We start from the raw sequence: 10,000 nt of genomic DNA, 5'->3' as shown, positions 1-10,000 counted from the left end.
CTGCCTGATCAAAATAATCCTCCACTAAATCGTTGTGTTTGGTATTGTAATATATGTAGCTTGCTGGACATGTGATACCCTTGTTTGCTCGAAATTTGTCGGTAGCTGGCCGCAGACAAATTCACAGAAGTAACATTCCGGCACAGAACCAGGATATGATGTAAGAACAAGATTGTGTGATGCATGACCTGGCCAAAGGTCAATAGCTATAATCCTCTTTTGGGTGTTAGCGTTTTGAGGTGTACGCCTAACGTGTGTGCTAGAAATAATCTAACTTTTGATGCGAAAAAACCTTTCACGCATTGGTATATACACGTCTTAGTTTCTTACTATAAATCAAGTTAGCAGCATGGTTAATATCATTATTGTATTTAATCCTTTCTATATTATTTAAGATGAATCAAGATACCCAAAGGATTATTTGTGAATATTATAAAAAAGGAGAGTAAACAAAACTTTTGAGCAGGTACATTGCTAGACACCCCAAAATCACCCTGCTACAATTAAGTGGGCTATAAATAATCCTTCGGTGGATGACAAACTGCTGTATTCAACATTAATTAACTGAAACAACAAGGAAGACGTCACCACAAACTGTTATATTTAACCACTGAAACTACAGTTTATCAAGGACTGCAAGTCCGATTTTTAATTTCAACATTTCTCTGCAGTTATCAGACTCTTTCTAACTACTACAAGACATGATACCGTAATAGTAGAGAAGCACACCCCCACATTTCAAGCATGACTTTGAGAAAAAAAAAAAATTGAAAAAAGGACTCTGGAAAAAAAAGTTGTTTGCTTGTTTGTGATAAACTTGCCGAAAGCTAACGCTGTGTATTTGCAGTAACCTTAAGAAGTTAATAACTCTTAATTATAAGACACCCTTTAAAAGCTTATCTTCAATTGACTTCTCTAATTCTTTGGCCTGACAACACTTTGGACTTCATAGTGAAGTCCAAAGTTGAGATAAAAACGATGAAATCTGAGCGTAAATAAAGTGCAGGGAACGATGCAAAACGTTTGCTTAGTAACCACACAGTCAATTATAGAAGGAAGTCTGCACTGGGTAACATTGTTCACCGCCGTCAGAAAATAACATGGACATCAGCTGTCATTACACTTGGAGACTTGCAGAGAACTGAAAATAAAGTACAAATTTCACACGACACATGTAGAGCGATTATTTTGCTCATTGTTTGGTGAGGTTTTCACTGACATCACTGTCATAGAGTCTTAACTTCCTTAATATTTCAAAATGCGGCCAACTTTCGGTTAAACTTCTACTCATTGAAAACAAAATAGAAGTAACTGATACAAAACCTAACTTGCAAATGCATCAGAAGAAGAGATAAGAGATACATGTTTGAGAGTGTACCAGACCAGTTGATAGCCATCCCCAATTATTCACTTTTTCTCTCAAAATCTGGTTAAAAACTCGTAGATGAACAATTTTATGCAAGACAGTGAATAGGAAATATTACTGGTTTGACAGCAAGGGAAGATGTTCTTGGTCTTTCAGAATTAAAGTCACACAAGAGTTTGAGAGTTCTACAGCAGCTGTCGGGAAGGTGGAAGTACGAATTCTGGATGAAGAGGTTTTGGAACCAACAAACATTCTCACAAAGAATATGGAATTTGACAGGCAAAGTATAGCAGAGCAGTGTCACGGATCCAATGCAATCAACAAGTTTTCAATTCATCATGTCAGCCGCAGACCAACAAGATGAATTCCTACACAATTGAGTTCAGAAACTGTAAATATAGAGACCTTGGGTGCTTACCATTTACCCCGAAAAACCGGAAATTCCAGGTGGAAAATCAAATGGTACAAACTATTCCGTTCGGAACGTTCTGGAAAAAGTGGGCGGTCCGTTTGAGGCGATCCACTTTTCCTGCTCTTTTCGAATTTCCCAGGTGGCGAGCGTACTATTTGACAGTATCCTTTGGGTTTGATTGTTTTTGGTGCGGTCAAAACAAAATGGCGGCTCAAGATAAAAGCGAAGGTAGGTGAAAATTACATTTTTTGCTTATGTCACTGAAAAAAAGTTGTTTGTTTATTTGTTTCTGTGAATGGGTGTTTTTCCCGCTGTAAACTGCATTTTCCCGGATTGTCACAAAGAGTAGTTTTTTGAAATTTGATCGCAGATCGTCGCCCGGGGATCGTCCGATGGTCAGTTTACAAGGCCTTCTTTATTTCATAGAGTACGGACAGTGAAGCACAACCATACAATCATCAACCGTTTCCAGCAGCAAAACAAACTTTGTTTAATATCTTGCTAGCCGTTTAAGTCTAAATTAGTTAAGCTTTTGTGGGCTATGTTTACGTATTTCGGATTTGCTTAACTTTATAATGTTTGCTTGAATCGGTCTCCAATCGCTTTGTCACCTTCTGTTTATAAATGCAGAAAATCTAGACAGATGGGAGGACCGCCAGGTGCAAATGTTAATATGTTGCTGGAAGGAAAACAAGTCGTTCTTTGGTAACGAAAAAGTACAAAAAAGGAAGTATTTGAAAAGATCGCCACAGACTTCAATGCAATGTCAGATTTAAAAGTGTCTGGTATCCAGTGCCTAAGTAAATGGGCGAAATTAGAGGCTAAACAAAAGGAGATTGTCGATCACAACAATAAGAGCGGAAATGGCACACGTACATGGAAATATTATACACAGATGGAGGATTGTATTGGTGTACATGTAGTGTCAACCCAACTTTCACTCTCGAATCATCTTCCTCTTCAGTCATTTCTGAGTACAGAGAGAGCTCTTCTCAAGACGACGGAAATTTATGTGCAACACCCAACAAAAGGAAGGCTCCCTCCAAACGCCCTTCAAAGAAACGCAGAAGCAGATCTTCTGCCTCAGAAATGCTTGAATTTCTCAGGGAATCTCAAGGTAAAAAAGAAGAGGTTGAAACAAAAAACTAAAAATTGTGCAGGAGATGAATGAGGAGGAAAAAGCTTTCTGGTCAAATCTCCTGGAAGTTATGAAAACTTCCAAAAAGTAAAATAAATGGCATTATACACATTTATGCCGTTTGATTTATTTAAGGGCATTTTTGAACATTTTAGATAATTGTCTTTGCCCTTATCATGATTTGCTCTGAAAGTATTTCACTTTTTGTCTATTAATTGATAGTTGGAAATGTGTTATCTAAAACACTGTAAATTGTTTACCAGCAAAGCAAACCTTAAGAATACAACTTCATGATATGTAGGGTCAATAACACTGACTTCTTTGAATTGAAGACTTGTTGATCCAGTTAATTAAATGACCTTTGTGAGCATTGTTTTAATGTTCTTTAAAATTAAAGAAACTCTTGTTTCAAACTTCACGCAGTTTTACCTATAAACTTTCATGTGTCTATTGACACCTTTGGTTATAGAACTGTAAATTTATACCCTGAAATTAATTGTTTAACAGTATCTCTACTGGTAAATTAACTCAGGGGTGGGTTTGGGGAGTTTCCAAAATAAGCTATTATATAAATCACAGATTGAGTTAGGGAAGGTTTTGCTACCAACAATGGCTATGTGGAGGAATCTGAAATCATATGCAAAAGCTAAAAGAAAAGAAGAAAAAGCAAATGAATATTTGTTTTTAATACGCAATCCCTAACAATTTTATGAAGCCCAGAAGTGATGGGTATGAATTAAAACTATTAACCACCATCCCTTAATTTTTAATTGTCCAACCTTATACTATGATCAGATGATAGTTTAACATCATGGTAAAAAATGTGTGCACGTACATGTCCATGAGCAATCACAACTTTAACAAAATTCTCAAATCGTATTGGTTATCAACAGCTTGATTTGAGCACTAGTAGAACAGTGTACACACCACGCTTGTACTTAAACAGTGTAATAAGACAGCCATCACATCATACATCATGCAGTATGTGTCAGTAACATGCAGTATTGCGATATTCTTATAGTTTTGCCTATGCGCGAGCTGTCAATATTTCGTGGTATTGCCGTCTCACTTTTGCTGCCTGTGGTTGGTTCTAATGTTGAAATTGAATGACGTCGTTGCACTAAATTGGGTTGCTCACGTACGCAAACAAATTGCCGCCGCATTCAAATAATTGTACAAATAATTCACTTCAAGTTCAACAGTATTGATTGAAAATTCGACTTCATTGTTTTTGGTCACTTTTTATGGGAGGCACGGTGGCCTCATGATTAGTGCACTCCTCTCTGGATGGAGTGGTCCAGGTTCAAGCCCTGGCCAGGAACATTGTATTGTGTTCTTGGGCAAGACACTTTACTCTCACAGTGCCTCTCTCTACCCAGGTGTATAAATGGGTACTGGTGAGCTTAATGCTGGGGGTAACCCTGCGATGGACTAGCATCCTATCCCGGGGGATTAGAAATTTCCTAGTCGCTTTACGCTACAGAAACCGGATAAGCTCTGGCCTGATAGGCCACTTGTCTCCTATACAGACTTAACTTTGATCATCAACAGGGTCTGATTTTTGCTGACTCTAGTCTTGATTGGCATTTTTTTAGAAGAAGCTACGACAACAAAAAATTAAATTGTATGTATGTAAATGTAGGTACAGTATGTACATGTATACCCAATTTTTCTCGGAGTACCCACCCCCAGATCTATCGGTAACAGGACTTGAGGCAAACAAAATGAATCAAACTCGTCAGCCTTCACAACACACAGATGTGACCTTACAATATGAACTTATGAATCTTGGAAGTATCCTAATGTGATTGACAGCAGCAAAAAATGTATCCTTGGACTGAGTAAAGTTTGCATGTTTTAAAAGGTAGTTATTTTACAATAACAATAAGTTAAGATGAATCATAAGATCAACCAGCAACCAGATTTAGTAAATGCTGGCGCTTTTGTTCTGCTGGTCTGTTTCGAGGGAAGCTATCAGATGCACTGAAATCATCATCATCATCATCATCATCATCATCTTCAAGAAAGTAATTTGGATCAAAGTCATCATGTACAAGAGCGAAGTTGTGCAGGACACAAGCTCCCATGATAATCTTTGTCATCAGCATCACACTGGAGTGGTTTAGGTAGCTTAGCTTTCTCCACCTCCCTTTAAAAGACTTATGGAACGTTCCACTATCTGTCTACATGATGACAGAACTTTGTTGAACCTTATCTGATTTGCCAGTAGGTGGCCATTATTACGAAAAGGTGTCATCAACCATCTGTAATGATATTAAGAGGTACATATCATTAGAAATGTGTAATCTTCATTCACTTTATTTATTTTTAAGTTTTGGCAACCATGGCAAAATCAGACAAAAGTAATAAAAACCTTTAACCACTGAAGTCATGATGGTCATTAAAAGCCAATTACATGGCATATTCTGATGCATACTCAATTGAAGTGTAAAAATCAATAATTTGGATGTTTCTTTTACAACTAAGGAGATATAATATTGATATCAGACACTATTTGTCTGAAAATATACCTCAAAAGTCGGTATCCTCCATCACCTATTAGATGATAATCACAGGGAAATTTGTTCCCTGAAGTTGCGAACAGTTCCGAATTTCCTGCCAGCCTGCTAAGACATCTGTCAGCACCATGTTGTTGTCACAAACAATCTGTGAAGGCATGAGAAATATCCAATTTTTATTTTATTTTATTTTATTTTATTTTATGTATTTATGCAATTTTCATAACACTTATTAGTAAATAGTATCTGACAGAAAAAAACAACTTATATTTTTCATCACAGTCTGACTATTAAAAAAATTTCACCTGCAATTGGAGAGCATAAAACTTCTTTCTACAGTTGTAAGATTCTGCATCCACAATAGGTGCCTTGATCTTTATGAATGTTCCATCCACTGCACCTTAATATCGAACAACAAAGAAACTATTATTGTTGTTTTCTATTTAGTTCTCTTTAGTAGATTTATTTACTCCATTAAAGTAATCTATTACTTTTGAAATAATTAACACATTTTTTTGTTAATTATCTCCCATCCAGGGCAAATTGTTGACAAGGTGGATGTTTTATCATTATGTAAACCCTCGTATATCCAACTTTTGTTTTAAAATTAATAGTAAAACTATTAAAACTGTTTACTGTTAATAGTAAAACTATTTGGTGGACGCAGCATGGCCGAGTGTTCAGGGCACTGGTTTTGTAATCCGGGGGTCCCGGGTTCAAGGCCTCCACCCTGCCACTAGTGGGATTTATTTCTCAGTAGTCCCGAGTTCCAATCCTTGGTCGCTTTGTAAATAGCCAACTGGTCTGCCTCCTGTCAGTTGGGATTTTTAACTATGTTTCGTTTATTTGAAATTTGTTTCCTTTGTTTCAGTGGCATGCCTGTAATCTACCTACGCTTAGTGCTTGTATAGCTAAGTGTATGACCACTATAAATAAGATTATCTTTTTTACATTTTACAAAACTAAGTTAAATGGAATGTCTGACTGTTTTTCTATAAGTCACATTTGCCTCCACAATATTTTTGGATGTTGCTGGTCCCTTGGTGGTATTTTGAAAATTTTATTCTAAAATTTCAAATATTCCATGTTTGTATCATCTGAAAGTGTTACGAGAATTTACACTCATGGGTGGCTTCAAACTGCCAAAAAAAATAATTTTAAAGCTTGTCATTTTAAATTTCCTGTCATGTTAAAAGCACTGGGCAGCATTGAAATTCAGTACCTATTGTTCCTGGCATCCCTTCATCCTCAAAATGCTGGACAATCTCTCGCATTTCATTCACTGAAAACAGCACAAAAAAAGCCATTTCAAGTTAAATGAAGAAGATAGAACTCTATATGTTTTCTGCGTTTGTTGTTGTTTTAATCTAATTTCTTGAAAGGTTGAAAAAACAAACCAGCAGACAGAACAGTATGTCTATTACAACGTGTGAACGATATAACAAGCACAAACTCCACCGAACTATTTCATTGGCAGGTACAAACGCCTATCTTTTGCCAACATTAACTCAAGGGACTGCAGAAATTACTCCAGAGCAAAGAAAAGGGAAGCGATCGTAAGAAAACGAGGGAATATACACAGTAATCAAAGCTTTTTAATGTAGTGGTCGTTTTTTTTTCCTTACTTCCTTCAAATGAATACATATACCGGTAACTATATAAATACGCAATTTTAGTTGTCATCTTCCAAACTGAATGTATGTATATAAAGGATAAAAACAATTGTCTTACCATTTGGCCATTTTATGTAGCGCTGGCACATCAACAAAACAGCAGAGTTTACTCTCTGCTGGACTCTGCCGCAACTGCTCATCGTGATGTTAAATCAATCTGCTACTTGTCGCGTTGTTTCACTGCCGGTCGCCATCATCCACAAATAAACTAAAACTTGTTTTTCTTGTGGGATAGGGGCCCTGCCAAATGCGTTTCCTACATTTATCACACCGGACGCTAAAATTTCTCGTGTGAGAAACCCACAAGTGTTATGAGTTAAACGAAAATGGTTTTTAAACTCGTCGCCAAAATAGGATGGTACTGTGACTTCAAAGTAGCCTTCAATATGGTTCAGACTTCGTCTCATATACGTTGAGGCTACAGAGAGGATAAAAACGTCGTCTTCGTCATCCAAAAGGTCACAAACGTCTAACTCATCTAAAATGGCCAACAAAAAGACTAGTTGCGCCATTTTGTTTACCTCTTAATTGGTTTCTCGTGTCGACTGTTGCCACAGTAACAACGCAAGTCAACCGCTTTCAGCTCTAAATGGGGGCTCAAGTTTTCGTTCGGAACGCTGCTGAAGGTTCACGACCCGTTAACCCGTTCTATCCGGGTGGAAAATTCATTACCATTGACTATGACTTTTCCAACCGGATGGTTTAATGTAAATGGTAAGCACCCCTTATTTATGGTGAAATTGTCATGTTTGTTATTGTTGACAACAGGTTCCAGTAGCTATTATCAGGCCCCCTAGAGTTACAAACAAATGCGTTCTTGAACTTGATGATGAACTGAAGAACCATAGTGTTTTAAAAATTTAAATAACAAGTTCCTAAACTTCACAGCAATATCTGTAACACACATAATCAAGAAATCTGTGTATGATAACAAATACAGGGATATGCTACCATCTCACACTTTCCAAATTTAGTGGAACATGCTTGAAGATTTTGTAAAGTAAATAAAGTTTGTGTTCAATTCAACAGGCTAAATCAAATGAACCAAATAGATTTGCCTACAATATGAGATGACTAATTAGGCCAGCAGTTAGTTCTGAGTTAGAAAAACAAGGCACCATTTGAATATATAGTTTACTTACATGTATTCCCCCTGTACTTTTTGATTCCAATTAGCCCCCAGGAGAAACCACTTAAACTCCTGGGTGAAGATAGACAGTGTGAGATGAGATTCTCTTGACAAGGAACACAACACCAGGACCTATAGGCCATCACTTGAACCATACCAGTTTATTATGAGTCCAATTGACACATCATTTGCTTACTAATACAATCTTGGAAAAAATTGTTGAGTAAATTCATAATTTGTTCACAAATGCCCCCCACCCAACCCTGATCAATATTGCTAGATGAAACAAAGCATGATGAATCTGGGCTTATCCACATTGGTTGTCAGCATTAGTTGTAAGGAGGAAGTGGGCGGCTGCTAGGGTGCAATATCGAAGGTGTAGCTAATAATAATAATAATAATAATAATAATAATAATAATAATAATAATATTATTATTATTATTATTATTATTATTATGTGCAAACATCTCAATATATTTGATTGCAGTCAAAACCCAAAAGACATATTGCTATTACAGGATGGGGGTTTCACCCACCTCACTTCACCACTACCCACCATGGCCCTGTTTACTTATTTGCCTCTTCTTGTCATCACATGGGCTAAAATCCTATGGGGTCTCCATATCTGAAGCAGTGTCGCCATCCATATCTCTTTCTCTCTCTATGAACAGAAAAATATGTGCAATGATGTCAATAAAGGCATTTACCAGGTTTGTAACGCATGCTCCCCAGGTTAGGTTATTGGTAAACTGCATTTTACCTAGGCTAAATATGTACTCCGTCTGGACAGAAACCCATAAGGGTTGAAACGTGTAACGTGCGTTCACAGCTTCCGAATATTCAGTGCTAAGTACCATATTTGGAAACCCCTCGCTCCAATTAAGTTCGCGCGAGAACATTGGTGGTATTGCGTCACGGTGTTCTTGCGAACTGATTGGTTGAATGTTTCTCTCTTGTTGTTCCAAATATGGTATTCAGAAGCTGTTTTCCCAGCACACAAGGGGCCGTTACACGTTTCAACCCTTATGGGTTTCTGGTCTGGATTAAATACAATATCAACCCATCCAAAAGGGAATACAAATGTATTTTCTATCTGCCTCTGTCACTTGTATCTCACTACATCCTCTTAATACTTCCTATTGTCTTATCAAGGTCTATAGTTACACACTCGTTCAATCAGTCTCACAATGCAACTTCAAAGCATGTTACTTAAAGAATAATGTACATTTTTGTTTGTATTCTGTTAGCTCACCAGTCCTCAAATTCACGATCAGACTCTCCAGAGGGAATAAGCATTGCCTCTTATTATTCTTACTGCGGTGTTCATCATGACAGAGTGACAACTTGTTCATACCTGTGGCAACTCCAGAAACGTTCACATCTCAGAATAAATTAAATCACCCAATACATATGAAAAAAACCTTACGAACAATACCGTTGATAATAAAATAATCAGGAAATGAAATTATGCAAGATCAGAAACAATTCAAATTAGACCTCTTTGTCCATTATTTGTTGAAAATGGAGAAGTAATATCAAAGCCTCGTGCTTCGTGCTTCATCAGGGATTCCAAACAATAAAAGCACGAGGCAGCATGCCCCATCTGTTTCTTGGTGTTTGGAATCCCCGATGAAGCACTCACACTCATTTTTGATAGATTACGGGATAACTTTTGCTAACTAACAGTGGAAAATCGTAACCCTTTTTTATTGCGCATTCTTTTTATGCTGTCTATTTTTACACTTTAAATAAAGGGCAGTTC

At 37.1% G+C, this 10,000-nt stretch overlaps 1 pseudogene; it reads left to right on the top strand.

Annotated features, from left to right (window-relative positions):
• Positions 1–1,981: 1,981 nt before the first annotated feature.
• LOC137973838 (uncharacterized) lies at positions 1,982–3,007 on the top strand (annotated as a pseudogene).
• The last annotated feature ends 6,993 nt before the right edge of the window (positions 3,008–10,000 follow it).

The sequence above is a fragment of the Montipora foliosa genome, chromosome 1, assembly GCF_036669935.1.
Source record: "Montipora foliosa isolate CH-2021 chromosome 1, ASM3666993v2, whole genome shotgun sequence".
NCBI lineage: Eukaryota > Metazoa > Cnidaria > Anthozoa > Scleractinia > Acroporidae > Montipora > Montipora foliosa.
The sequence above is the reverse complement of the archived record's forward strand: the minus strand, read 5'-3'. Positions and strand labels throughout refer to the sequence as shown.